The sequence below is a fragment of the Pistacia vera genome, unplaced genomic scaffold, assembly GCF_008641045.1.
Source record: "Pistacia vera cultivar Batoury unplaced genomic scaffold, PisVer_v2 Contig78, whole genome shotgun sequence".
Lineage (NCBI taxonomy): Eukaryota > Viridiplantae > Streptophyta > Magnoliopsida > Sapindales > Anacardiaceae > Pistacia > Pistacia vera.
In genome coordinates this window covers 1,994,987-2,010,617 of record NW_022196645.1, presented here as the reverse complement: position 1 = coordinate 2,010,617, position 15,631 = coordinate 1,994,987, and the positions used below count along the sequence as shown (strand labels likewise).

Genomic DNA, 15,631 nt, shown 5'->3' with positions numbered 1-15,631 from the left:
AATGAACTGACTTTTGACAAATTGTCCAATACATCAATAGAGGCTTGTCGATGCTCACCTGAAATATGTCACAAACCACACTGTGCTCACGGGTATACGTGCTAACAATAAATTTTTCGAACCCGTCAACCTTTTATAATAAACCCGCCACTTGCACTTTCGGTCACAACATGCAACTGTCACTACTGATGAATTAGACTTTTGGTGATGAACTCAAAATTACCTCTCACGGCAACAAGTTTTAGCTTCCTACCCACTTTCTCTTTGTTGTCAAATAAATATCCTATGCGCAAGTCCAATCCATCAGAAAAACATGAGCTTGATTCACTACTACCTGCAATTGCCACCTCTGAACCTACTTAAAGGACCTTAATGTTCTCTTTCTCACAAACAACACCTTTTGCATAATCGATTTAAAGGAATCACTACTACCTGTAATTGCCACCTCTGAACTAAGAAATAATGCCCTCATAGTTCAAATAAAACCAGCATTTTCTCCACTAGTTTCCTCGTTATCCCCTTCTTTTGAACCAACTTCCAACGGTTTATACAAAAGAAACCCTTAAATCGGCCTTGAACCATTATGCCCACATCAATTATATATAACTTCACACATTAACCAACTTTAATATAGTAGAAGGTACCTTATAATGTCTAGGAACTCTGCTTTAAACATACTTCACAACTATATCACTACGTGAGCAACTCAATCACCTCTTCTAATTATTTCATAAATCAACTCATCAAAACTAACCTCTGTGCTCACAACAATTGTATAACTTCTTTGCTCTTCTAATCCACTTCTGGCAACTTTCTTCCTCCACCCACTCACCAAAATATTCACACCCAAAACAACTTATCTCATGTCTAAAATAGCCAAGTACCTATAATGCAAGAAAACAAAAATTATTAATGATGTATTAAGAATTGAAGATTTTAAAAAGCATCTGCAGAGTCACTTGAGCGATCTGGGTGTTTCGCTTAAGCAATTGGTATATCGCGACTGGATTTCTTAAGCGATGAATGGATTGCCTAAGCGACCTGGTATAAATAAGCTGATCATTAAGCAATTTGCTGCCATATACCAGACTTATAGCAGATCGCTTAAACGATCTTTTGCTTATAGCTGATCGCATAAGCGATCTACAATCTCTGCATTATACCAGACATAACTAGTCACTTAAGCGATCCATCATATCCAAAACACATTTTCAGTTATTTCACCTACAATCGGTGCTACCACCCCCAGCTACCCACAATATTCAATAAATTTCACTCATTTCAACTTGCATTACATCAAACACAACCCAACAACCTAAACAACTAAATCAAAATCATAACTCAAACCCAATCCATCATAAATCTTTGTAAATCGAAATTAAAATGGAAAGGGAGATACACATACCTGGACGAAATGTCAGGAGGAGGAGGAGGAGGAGGAGAGGAAAGATCTATGGCGAGAAGATGTTAATGGCGGAGGAAGAAGATAGTGTTAATGGCGGGAAGAAGAAGATGTACATGAAGGAGGAAGAAGAAGATGAGACGAAGTTAGAATAAACAGCAACCAGAGGTGGGATGTGTAATGGCGGAGGTAGAAGAAGAAGATGTTATGTTTGGGTTTGTTTGCAAGAATTTCAGGTCTCTGGGGACATATTATAATTTTTAAAAATTACACAATACTTCATTAGTTCTAATTAGCCATGATTAGTGTTTAATGTCATTAGGTTGTTTTAATAAAAAATAAGGTCATTAGTAAGACTAAAAAACTAGATGGCCTTTAGTTAAATTCAAAGCCATATGGCATTTTAATATTTGCCCCCAAAAATAGTTAAAAGAGGGCAGATATAAAATTGAAATTTGAAAGTTAGGATTTAGGTTGAAATTACATACTTTATAATTTAGGATTTTTAATAAAAACTAGTTTAGTGACCAATTTTTCAGATTTTTAACCCAAAAAACCGATTAGAGAATTTTTTAAACCAAAAATCCGATTTTTCGGTTCGGTTTTTGGGTTCGTTTCGGTTTTCAGTTTTTTTTTACCCCGCGTAGCTTGGGACATTTTCTTAAAGGCCAAATCAAATTCATTTAATTAAAAGGTCATCTAGTTTGAAAGTGTTAAGTAAATAGCCTATTATTGATTAAGGAATTAATATGATTAGTGGTTAATTAGGATAATGAAGTATTGTGTAATCTTTTAAAATTATAACATGTTCCCAAAGATCGAAATTCTTGCAACAACCCCAACACCTTCTTCTTTTCCTCCCGCCATTAACACATCCTCCCTGGTCGTTGTTTCTTCTAAGCTTCGTTTACATTTCTTCTCTTCTTTCTACATCTTCTTCTTCCTCCGCCATTTACATTTTCTTCATCTGCATTAAAACTTTCTCGTCCTCGCCATTAACATCTTCTCTGCCAAGATCCGCCTCTTCCTCCTCTTGACATTTGTCTAGGTATGTGTATCTCCTCTTGCATTTATTTAAGATTAATGATGGATTGGGTTTGGGTTATGATTTCGATTTAGTGGTTTAGGTTCTTGCGTTGTGTTTGATGTAATGCAAGTTGAAAGGAGTGTGATTTGTTGATGTTTTCTTACATTGTGGATAGCTGGGGGTGGTAGCACTGATTATAGGTGGAAGATGAGAAAATGATTTGGACTAGGGATACACTTAAGCAATCTGGTGTAAGTCTGGTATAGCACAGATCGCTTAAGCGATCACTATACTCTTAAGTGATCTAGTATAAGTCCGTATGGCAGCAAATTGCTTAAGCGATCTAGATATATCTTAAGTGATCTGGTTAAGTCTCGTAAATGGCAACAAATTGCTTAAGTGATCGGGTATATGAGGTAGATTGCTTAGTGATACACTAGATCACTTATGCGACTTTATAGAATTTTTTAAAATCTGTCAACCCTAATGTATTGGTTATATTCTTTTCTTGCATTATAGGCACTTGGCGATTATTAGACATGGGACAAGTGTGTTTGGGCATTGAAATTTTGGTGAGTGGCTAGATTCTGTTCCGTTTACTTGTTCACTTGTTTCTCTGGCTGGTGTGTTAATCCTTCGTGGTGCATTAAACTGATTTATATCCTTGTATTTTCAACTATGCCATCAAGAGAATGATAAAATGGAGAGTTGCCAAGGCCAACCGTTGAAGGCTTAGTGTGAATCATAAAATAATTTTAATGGTTTTGATGAGTACTTTATGAGATTATCTTTTCGTCTCATGGACTTGTTATGAATGCTTTGTCTTTTCAATTTTTTATGTAACAATTGGATATCTTTTTGTTTGAAGTTTTGAATAGATAATAGCAAGGATGCTTCTAGTTCTTAATTGTTGCTCTTATTGTACTACTAAATTCATTCAATATTGAGTTGCTATTGTGCTAACTAAATTAATTCAATATTGAGATGTTTTGTGAATATAAAATTACAACATTGAGATGTTATCATATAGGTTGCTTAAGCAGCAATGACATCGCTAAGCTAATCTTGAATTTGAGAAGGAAATGTCAAGTACAAATAAAATTAGCCTTGGTCACTTAAGCGACGTGGCTATCGCTTAAACAATCACGGCTTATCTGTACAGGATGCTTAAGCGAGAGCTGGCATTGCTTAAGCAATCTTGAATTTGAGAAGGAATAGTCAGTACAAAGAAAATTGGCCTTGGTCACTCAAGTGATGTCGGCTATCGCTTAAGCGATCACGGTTTATCTGTATAGGTTCGCTTAAGCAAGAACTAATATCGCTTAAGCGATCTGAATTTGAGAAGGAATAGTCAAGTACAAAGAAAATTGGCCTTGGTTGCTTAAGCGACATAGGCTATCGCTTAAGCGATCGACTTATCTGTATGGATCGCTTAAGTGAGAGCTGACATCGCTTAAGCGATTAAGGGTAATTTGCTTTCGTACTTAGAATATCCTTCTCAAAACACAATTGCTTAAGCGATGTCAGCTCTCACTTAAGCGATCCAGTATAGATAAGTCGTGATCACTTAAGCGATAGCTTATGTCGCTTAAGCGACTAAGGCTAATTTGCTTCTTTTCTCCTCAATCTTTTGATACTAGAATGTTTGGTGGAGAAATATATTCATAATGTGGAATGAGTGAAATTATATCCTTCTCAAATAAATATTTGTGAAATGAGATTGTTTCTACTAACGTGTCACACTAGTGTGCTATGACATTTTTCCATATATCATAAGGTTGTTAGTCACATATCGTAGCTATTAATTTTGATATGTGAACGTCCGAGGTTTAAATTAACAATAATAATCTTCTTAAATGGCCTTAATAATGTGTGAAGGAATTAGGTTGTCAATAATCCTCCATAATGGCCTTATAGTGTTATAACCGATGTCGCTTAAGCGATCAAGGCTAATTTGCTTATTTTCTCCCGAATCTTGTGATGTTGTGAACGTCCCAAGTTAACATTAACGTTACTTAATATGGGGTTGTTAAATAATCATATAAAAAAACAGATTACTTAAGCAATGCATCTCTCATTTAAGCTATCCAAATATTAAGCCTTGATTGCTTAAGCGATAACCCACATCGCTTAAGAACCAAGGCTAATTTGTGTCTAAATAACCCTAAGTACATGATCGCTTAGTGAAGCAGCTCCGCTAAGCGATCTAATGTATAAAGCCTTGTGCGTAAGCGATAGCCCACATCGCTTAAGCAACCAAGGCTAATTTGTGTCTAAATAATCCTCAAGTACACAGTCGCTTAAACGATGTCAGCTCTCGCTTAAACGACCAACATAAATAAGTCTTGATCGCTTAAGCGATAACTGACATCGCTTAAATGACCGAGGCTATTTGTGTCTAAATAATCCTTTGTACACGATCGCTTAAGTGATCCAGCATATATAAGCCTTGATCGCTTAAGCGATAGCACATCGCTTAAGTGACCAAGGCTAATTTGGTCAAACAATCCTCAAGTACACGATCGCTTAAGCGATGTTAGCTCTCGCTTAAGCGATCAAGCATAGATAAGCCTCGATCGCTTAAGCGACAACCACATCGCTTGATTGACCAGGGCTAATTTGTTCAGTAATCCTCAAGTATACGATCGCTTAAGTGAGTAACTCTCATTTAAGCGATACCGTATATGTAAGTCTTGATGCTTAAGCGATAGCTCACATCGTTAAGCGACCAAGACTAATTTGTGTCTAAATAATCCTTAAGTACACGATTGCCTAAGCAGTCAACTCTTGCTAAGCGATCCAACATAGATAGCCTTGATTGCTTAAGCGATAGCCCACATCGCTTAAGCAACCAAGACTAATTTGGTCTAAATAATCCTCAAGTACACGATCGCTTAAGCGATGCAGCTCTTGCTTAAGCGATCCAAATATATAAGCCTTGATCGCTTAGCTGATTTGTGTCTATACAAATTAAGTACACGATTGATAAGTGATATCAACCAAGATCTCACTCACTAAACAATTGATAAGGGAAAAATTAAGGAAATTATTATTAACAAGAAGCAAATACATAAAGAAATCTGGAAAATGATAGTTTAGCAGTTCTAGCAGTTCCAAAATAACAACTTACCAAAACATGCATTTTGTCTCAACTAAATACACTTTAGTGCCTACTCTAAAGATTCAATAGATCCAACCAGCCCTATCTAACTAAATACACTTGCTGACTCAAAAAACACAGCTAAATTATCCAAGCTTTTGTATCTCCACTAGCTTCAAATGCCTTCCTTCCTTCCTCCCTTCGTTGCTTCAAAGTTTTAAACCATTAATAGACAAATCGCCAGACCTGCAGAAAAAGCAATGTCAAATTCCTCATCATAATAGACAAAAAAAGACATGAACCATGAGGCTTGGAAAGAGTATGCAACTAACTCTTGTTTGCTTGACAAGTTTTGTTTCTTGCTAGCATTACATGCAATAATCGACCTGGAAAATTGAATTATGTACTTCTACAATAGCCCTGCACAATCAACCAAAATGTTAATAAATGACTAAAATAAACAGGTAGAAAATGTACTCTTGTTTGCTTGACAGATTCTTGTTTCTTGCTGGCATAATATACAAGAGAGTGATGAAAGGCAAGCCAGGGCTGACTGGCGTGGACAGCCCTATATATGCAGGCAAGCCCCCAGCCCCCTTACTCCGCTCTATTGCCAATAAAAGCCATCCAACCTACCATAAACAACCTCCCTAGGGCCTTGCTTTGCTTCCCCGGTCCTCTGGAAGCCCAAAACACCCACTCCTCTGTGCTTTCCAACTGCTCGACAAAATGTAAAAATGAACTTAAAAAAAACCCAACCAAATATCCTTAAATTGGCACCAACAAGCAATAATTTCATAAAATTATAGATTATCCCTATTCTTCCTCTTCTTCCACCTCCTTGCTGGAATTTGCGCTGGTCCTCCTCCTCATTTTCATTTCGAATCTTGTCGTCCCTCTTCTGCCGAGGGATGTTTCTGCCAATGCCGTCTCCTTTACCGATGGGGTGTCCTCTGCCGATGGAGAACGTCGGTCATCAGAAGTTGCTCCACACACCTCTTTTTCCATTTTTGGTAAACCCAATGGTGCCTACAATTTGGAGAGTGGATGGGTTTTTCGGTTTTTTGAGGATCTCAACATTATAACTAAAGGGAATGGCAAAAATGCAAGAGTAAAGACATTGAGAAATGGTAGAAAATTAAAAGAAAAAACGAGAGAGAGGAAGATGTTTGAATCATGTTTTGAGAAAGAGAAACTGAAATAAATGTGTTTTGTCTTTCAAATTTTAAATCAACTTCTTATTATTATATTTTAACCTACAATGTTTAATCTTTTCATTCAAACTTTTGGCTGCGTTTGGTTGAATTTTGGGAATACTACTTTTAGTATTCTCAAAAAAGTTAAACAGTAAAATACCAAAAAACTCACAATATTATTCAACATTTTTTAAACCCCCTAAATTTGTTAATTCAATTAATACCCTAAATATTTTTAATGTTTTTGTACGGCGACCCGGCACCCTCCGGCGGTGGTGGTGGCAGCTGTCCGTATTTGAGGGTGAATAGGGGGTTTTTGTGTAACTTTTAAGTTTTATATAAGGGGTGTTTTGTAAAAAACAAACATAGGGAGTATTTTATCAATTTGTAAATTACCTCGTTATACCCGCCCAATTCAACTTTTTTTACTATTTTCAAAAAACTTTTCCCAAAAACATAAAATTGTGAACCAAACGGAGCTCTTTTTTTCCTGCTTAATCACGCTTTGCTGGCCAGGTCAGATTTTTTATACAAACCTTCTCAAGGATATATCTCAATTCGAAACTGGGGAAGGCAAATATCAGTTAAACTTCCTCGCGTAGAACTAACCTTAGCTTTCGACTGAATCTCTCTTATTGTTATAAAAACCTACCAAGATACATCACCATCATCACTTCATGGCGACCACACTCCAGCGAACCACTGACCACCCTCAACAAAAACGTGAAACAGACAGCCCCATGAGCTTATTATCCGAAGGCTGCATCGCCGCCGTATTCCTGCACCACCCCCCATGACGCCTGCCGCTTGTCTTTGGTTTCTTCCATTTTCAAGTCCGCCGCCGAGTCCGACGCCGTGTGGAGCGCTTCTTGCCCCCCGAGTACCAGTCCATCATTCTATGTCTTCCTTGCCCCCGTCGTCGTCTTCTCCGTCTTCTTTGCTGTGTTTGCCTTCGAAGAAGGGCTCTTTCTCAGCCTTTGTGACCACCCGATTCTCATTGATGATGGGAAAAAGGTTTATTTTCGTGTTTTGTTTCTGGGTTCAATTTCAGGAGATTTGATTCGGAATTTCTATTATTTTTGGATGGATCTGAATTGGGTTTTTTTTTTTTAATTATATATTTGTTTGGTGTGGGAATATAATTTTTCAATTAGATCAGTTAGTTGGAATTTCTGTGCACAGCGCCTCCGTGAGGTTTGGGAAGTGTCAATTAGATCCCTAAACCCTGATTGACATAATTGAAGATGAAAATTTTAAGCTAATTAATGGCCTTGAAGGGAGGTTCTCTTACAATTGAAAGCATTTTGGCCCTCATTGTCTTTTCTTCAAACTTTGGGGTTTTATTATATTATCCTTTCCTCTTTGGCAGTGATGTATCTAATTGTATTATTGACTTTGAACAGGCCTTTTCCTTGGATAAGCAGAGTGGGAAGAAATGTTACATGATATCTGCTAGGGATCTCATGATTGTGTGGGTTGATACTCCCGCATATTGGAGATGGACTTCTCTTCCTGGCGCGAGGTTTATATCAAGGCTTTTTCTTGTCTCTTTTAGTTTTCTCCTAACTGTTTCCGGATGAGCTTTAGTTTATTGACAATTTACAGGTTCCAAGAGGTTGCTGAGCTTAGAGATGTGTGTTGGCTTGAGATATGTGGAAAGATTAGTACTTGCATTCTGTCCCCAGGGACAGATTACACGACCTATCTCGTGTTCAAGCTGACGGAAGGGTCTTATGGGTTTGAATGTCTACCTGTAGAGGTGCATATTGGACTTGTGGGAAGTGAAAGCCAAAAACAATTTGTCTATTTGGATGCAGTGAGAGGGCGGAGAATGCAATATCGGTTAGGGAGGCGTGCTGGTCTATTTAATCGCAGCCGCAGTTTAGGATGGCAGGCATCTTTGCCGAGCCAGAATGATGGCCATCATCCCAAGGAGAGAGGAGACAGGTGGCTTGAGGTCGAGATAGGTGACTTTTACAATGCAGGAAATGAAGATGGTGAATTAGAAATGAGTATTTTGGAGGTGAGGGCTGGTAACTGGAAGCGTGGCCTTATTGTTCAAGGAATCGAGATAAGGCCAAAGCAGGGTAAATAAATAAGTGATCTTCTTCCTTAAGTATTGCCATTGACATAATAATAATGGCATTTATTAGTACTACAGCTTGTCTCTTGTGTCAAAACCTTCTGTTTGTGTATTTACTTTTGTTTAGCATGTGATGTTCCCTTTAGTGATATGGTAATTTGTTTGTGCATTGGGATTAATTTGAGCTTTTGTGCTAATTGAAGTTTCTTTGAGATCTTTCTTTTCTCAGCTTGCTTTCAAGTAAGAGTCCATTTATCAGGCAGATGGTGGTGATATATTTAGATTCATTGATTTCATGGAATCTTTGTATCGGGCAGATTCTGATGACATATTTAGGTTGATTAATTCCATGGTAGTACAATAGGTTATTATTATCATGTGCTGAAAATTGAAAGTGAATGGGATCGCGTCATATAATCTGCGAAAGAGGAAGCGATGGTGGAGCTTGCAATATCCCAGAAACAAAAAGAAAGTAGTTGAATGCTAAGGTAGCCTTTTGTTGTGGAAGAAAGAAGAATCAGAGTTTGAAGTTTGTTTATGGTTTTGTTCTCCAATAAGTCATTTTGTTTTGTGTGTTCGCAAATAGCAAGAAGTATAATAAATCCCTGAATTTGTGTTTAAAGGGAGACTTTTAGATTATTGGAGAAGGCTTTAACTATTAGCTAAGCCCTAAGGTATCGGCTGGCAATGTTACTGTGCCTGGGGACCATTGAATCTTTTCTGAATGTAATCCAATGGTTTGAGACTAGTCAAGGCATTGGCGATAACATTACCGGTCCTTAGAAACCGTCAAATCAATACCTTGTGTTCATTTATAAAACTAATCTACATTTGTGCTACCATTGCACCTTTAAGTTGATACCATGGTTTGCGCATGGATTTGCAGACTCGGAATCTTGTTGAAAGCCTCTTTGGTAGCTTGAGATTTGCTTTAGTCATTGCTTTTGTTTGCAGATTTTAGAATATGGTAGCATCAATCAATTGTGCCCTTAGAGATACTTTTGACCTAGCCATTGCTTTTGGCCAAACATTATATTCTACAAAAAGTTTTCAAAAAGAGAAATTCCTACATTTTACTAATTTTGATTTTCAAAATGTCAAGGTTTTTGTTTAAAAGATCGATTTTGTCATAATGTTACATAATTGAATCCTCAACAAAAAAATGACGAAGGACAAAAGTCGTTGGAATAAGTTTTATGTAATCTAGCATGATTTATTGTGCCTTTAATTAGACTATTAAATTATATTGTTAAATGTTTGATTATCTAATCTTGTATAATCTAGTGTTATATATTAAAAAAAAAAAAATCTTATAAGGGTATAATTGTAAAGTTATTGGAATTTATGACTAAATTTGTCATTTATTTAAAACCTTTTTATTTTAGAAACTAATGATTATCGGGTTATATATATCCAAACCCCTTATAAGATGGATATTGTCTTTTTCTTCATATGAAAATGGAATTTACTTAACAAATGTAGGATTTATATAAAATAATTGACCATTAATTATGTTGCATTAAAAAACTTAAAGTAATTTATCGCCCCACCACCACCAACACCAACACCATCGACAGCCAGATTTGGCCGTCGCATGAAGAAGAAAGGAGAAGAGAAAAGAAAAGAGAGAGAGGTAGAGAAGAGATAAGGAGAAAGAGAGAAGAAAAGAGGCAGCGGCAGCCTATAGCTACTAAGATGGGCCACATGAAGAAGAAGAGGAAAGGAGGAAGAGGGATAAAAGGGAAGAAAGAGGTGGAGAGAGAGAGAGAGAGAAGAGAGGATCCTAGTAGCCCGATCTGGCTGTCGAGATCTGGCAATCTGGAGATGAAGGTTTGAAGAATCTGGTGTTATTGAAATAAATTTGAAAGAAAGATGGTTATTTTGTTAATTCTATTAATTTGAGGGTTAAAAGTAATTTATTAATTTACTATTATATAACAAGGGATGAAAAGGGATTTGACTCATCAAACCTAGTCAAGAAAAATTCATCTAAACAGGTTTTAAATTGGGTAGGAATTTCAATTTATGAACCACGGGTGGAAACTATAGATTTGCCAAACCGGGTGGGTAAAGTTTTTTTACTCATTCTAATTTAATAAACACTTGAGCAAATATGTAATTAACTCTTTAAATATATGGGTCCCACAAACATTTTATCAAAAATAATTAATATTCATTTTTCTAAAAAAGATCCTTCCAAACAACATCCAAAATTTTAGCAAGCCTTAACTAGGGGTGGCGAAATCCAGTTACTGAACCACAATCCGGTTTGAGTGGAAAACCGACCTAAAATCAAATCGATTTTCACTTGAACCAGTAACTAACCAAACAAATTTTTGGTTTGATTAATTGGTTTTAAACCGATTTGATTAGGAAGGGTATGTTTGATTAGAACAGTACTAGGGTCACTCGATTTCCTACTTCTTCCTCAATCGCTCTTGTGCTTAAGACATGTGGACAATTCTTACTTGAAAGCCTGCAAACTAAAAGCGTAGGATTTGTTTGGTAGATTATTTGAAAATTGTTATTCTAAAAAGTGTTTAAGTTGAGTGAATTGGATTAAATCCAATAGAATCAAATTTTGAAAATGTGTTGGTAAAATATTTGAAAATTATATCAGAGTTGGATAATACTGGAATAGTTGTTGGTACATTTTTTGAAAAAGGTTTTTAAGACAAAATAGTTGTTTGGTACATTTTTTGAAAATATTTATTATTGTTTTTTTGCTCCTATATGTGTTAATTAGTCAACACCCATAATAAAAGTTTAAAAATTAACAAAGCACCACAACACCTAGAGGATAGCCGGCTATTGGCCTCACTGTCTGATGGCAGCTGATAGTCGCTAAAACAGCGCATGACCGGCTAGATCTGGCTGGTCAGGGTCGATATGGATCTGGCCAAAAATGGCTAGATTGGCAAATCCAGCTGGTATGCACTGTTCGCGGCATGTTGACTGACGGTGGTGCTGGTAGGGGGTAATCGTCTTGGTGGATTATTTTCAATTGGAAGGAAAGAAAAATGAGGAGAGAAAAAAAAAATGTTTTGAGTTGAAGAGAGTTGGATAGGAAATGTTTTAAGTTGAATAGAGTAGAATAATCTAAAAACAAGTCCTACCTCTTTTCATTTTTAGACAAAAAAAGTTATTTGATTTCGATTAATTTTAAAATAATGATTCTAATAAGTAAACAAACACATATTCTATTTTTTAATTCAAATAGGATAACAAAATATGATCCAGAATAGTATAATAAACAAGGGCTGTATCTTTTCATGCTTGCTTTCTTATTTACATCATGTCATCATATAAAAACCATCTTGTTGTATATTTACAAGTTTTGCCATTCATTGCTTTTCCTTTCATTTTACTTGAACGATCTTCTTTTCAAAGTTGTTTCCTTTCTTCTTCACAAAGATGAGCAATTGTACCAACAAGTTTACACAATTGTTCTATGGTATTTCTTACCTTTTTGTATTGAATCCTAAAGAGTTATGAAGGGACTAATCACGACAACGTAAGGCATAAATTGTGAAAGTGATGATTGAATGAGTGAAGACCGTCGTAGACTTCGATGGACGGTGGGCGCGACGGTGGCTGGTTGTGAAGTTGAAAGGAAGAAAGCAAGGCAGTAGGAAAAATAGGAGGAAATTAACTCCCCGGACCCCAAGTTGCATTTAAAAAAATGACCCTAAAAATTTTGCAATTTTTTTTTTTTTAATTTAGAAAAAAGACATGGCACACTTAGGATTCATTAAACATGTAAATAAACTAAAAAGATTTAAACATATGGGTAATATTATAATTAACAGAAGTTTGTTAAATTTTGAAAGTTAAAAACGAGCCCCACCCTTCAAATCGCTTAATGAGCCAAATACCTAAAAAACGACTATCGAACACCTTTGATTTCTCTGTCATTTCTGGCAGTGCCCTATTCGCGACAATATCGATCCTAAAGCTTCCTTACACAAAATCATGTTGATACACATAAATAGGAGAAAAACACAACCCTAATCAATCTTAGACCAGTGACTGCGGTGGTAGTTCAATGGCTGTCGAAGAAGATGTCCGGTGGATCATCCGATGAGTGAAGATGGTCCAGAGGTAGAAGAGACAACAAAAACATAAGAATAGAGAGAAGAATCAGAAAACGGTTCTAAAGAGGAGGACACTGGCAAGAATTCAAGCGAGAAGAAGGAAGCAATGAGGAAGAGTAGGTTTTACTTTTTTTTTTTTTTTTTTAATTTGATGAGAAATTGATTGATTTGTGTGAATTTGGGGGATATGTAGGGGTTTTATTGTTAGGTGGTGTGGCATTTGTCGAGCAATGGCAACATTGGAGGGTGGCTTTGTTTAGGTTCCAAAGGATAGGGGAAGGCAGAGAAGACCGTAGGGAGGTTGTTTGTGGGAGGTTGGAGGGCTAGGGATGTGTAGGATGTAGCGGATAAGGAGGCTGGAAGGCTACCCTGCATATGCAGAGCTGGCCACGACATGGAGAGCTGCCCTACATATTGTAGAGCTTGCCATGCACAACAAGCGTTGTGCGTGGCCAGTCGCAATATGCAGGGTAGCCTTCTAGCCCCCCATTCCGCCACCTCTGCCATCCTTAGCCCTCCAATCTCATGGAACCTACCACAACAGCCTCTGTAGGGTACGTTGGCTTCCCGATCCTCTCGAGCCAAAAAACACCCACTCCCTGTGCCCTCAAAGCCCATATCCCCAAATTGGAAGATTGGTTGTTTTGGTTTCTTTTTTTTTTTTTTTTTTTTTTTTTTTTTTTGCTGATATTTAGTTTATATCAATTGTGCAAAATTTTCTTAAGCGTAAATTATAAAGACTATGGGTTAGAGGTTGTAAGCGATAAGTTACCGTACTTCCCCATAAGGGTGACAGTTAGGTCAAGTTGATAAGTTTTTACAAGAATAATGGAGATTTTACAGGAACATAAGAGGGTATGGGCCGATTCAAAGAAAGTTTTTTCAGTCATTTGTGAACATTGGAGAAATTTAAAAAAATGTGTCTGGGGACAAGGAGAGCATTATATGTTGCTGCACTCAGTTAAAGCCAAAAAAAAATGAAATGTAGTTCGTGGTGGATAGGAAGCCACTATTTTGGGATGCTAGAATATGCCCTAATGATAGGCTTAGATGTGGGGCATTTCCAAAAGCAAAAGAGCAATGGAGAATAAGAAGAGTCGAGCAGCTGATACTTGGCTACAAAGGTTTTGGGGGGAAGGCCTCCATTACAAGACACGATTTAGAGGAGAGGTTAGGAGAAGGGGTATACCTCTTCAGAAAGGTTTAAGATGTGCCTGGTACGGTTCGTGCATTTGACCTAATTGCTTTTGACTCAACAAAAGTCGTTAATTAGATTGGGTGAAGTTTGCAAGCAACATGGCCTCTTAATGCTTATCCATGAGGACGGGTATCATTTCAGCTAACCATGGACTCCCTACAAGGAAAGACATGGCGTTAGGTAGCACCAATCTGTCGAGAAGAATAGACCGAGCAGTACAATTTATTTGGCTTCCCATGGGTAATGCAAGTAAATATTAATAGCTTTTTATTATATTTTTATATTATTGTGTTTTAATATGATATAGATTATTTTTTACGATGTAGGCTTAGATGTATGAGGTCGTCCCTATCCTGGCTAAGGCAGGGGGGAGGATGAAGACTTTGGATGAGCAACCGCAATTTCCTAGGATGTTGCAGTGGCACATCGAGAAGTGTACCCCTTGGGATTGCGAAAATAGCATGAAAATTCAAGCGGCTTGAGTAAGATTAAATTATTAATTTTTGAATATGCACTTGCTTTTAATGTAGCTTAAATTTGATTAATTTTTTTTTCTTATTGCAGGGAGTCGTCCATCCCTTCCTCACTGTTACTAGGAGTGAAGTGGGAGAAGAGTATGTTACATCATTCAAAGCATAGAGGATGCAACAGATGAAGGGATAGACCACCTAATGTGGGACCTGAAAGGGTCACGCATGTGAATGGAGTTGCAGGGCCACTGCTTGAGAAGTGTTGTGACGCCGAAGATGATGAAGCTCAATCGACGGGAGGGAAGAGAAGAGGATGAAGAGGTTTGTACACCCCCACCCAATTGCCAAACCGCTACAATAGGTATCGTTTTGCAGTGCGCTCTAGGTCAGGAGAATGAGGTGGTTGACCTCATAAACAGTCGTTTGAGAGTTTTACAATAGTCGTTTATGAAGGTTTGAGAGGATGGAAGGCGGATGAAAAAAGTGGGGGAGAAGTTGATAGGGTGGCAGAGAAAGTTAATAGGGTGGAGGAGGAAGTTGGTAGGGTATTTAAAGTGGTTGAAGCTCAACGGTTAAAGTTCAACCTGAGCATAAAAGAGAGAGCCGAAAGAGTAGCATGTAATTTCTCCTTACATGGCAATAACGCATGGAAAAAAGAGGAAAACGAAGAAAAAAAAGACGGTCCGTGAAAGTGGAGAGTCAAAATGGAGGAGGAGGTAGAAGGAAGACGGAGACAGTGGGGAAGTGAAAATGGAGGAGGAAGGTAGAGGAAGTGGGCAAGTGAAAACGGAGGAGTTAAATGTCGATTGTTATAGGCTAATAGATGAGAAAAAGAAAAAATTCTATATGCCTATTACAATGATTCTAGAAGAGTGATAGCATATGAAGGCAAGATTGGGATTATTTCAGAAGCGGTTTGAAAAGTGTTAACGATAGGTAGGTGGCTCGACGACTCAATGAGTTATTCCCTTATTTTTGCTTATGTTTTTTATGAGGTATTATATACTTATCATGTTGTTTTATTTGATGCAGCACATCAATGAGGTATTGGCACTTATAAG

General features: G+C 37.3%; 1 pseudogene; it reads left to right on the top strand.

Annotated features, from left to right (window-relative positions):
* The first annotated feature begins 7,385 nt into the window (after window positions 1–7,385).
* On the top strand, window positions 7,386–9,669 carry LOC116116724 (annotated as a pseudogene).
* The last annotated feature ends 5,962 nt before the right edge of the window (window positions 9,670–15,631 follow it).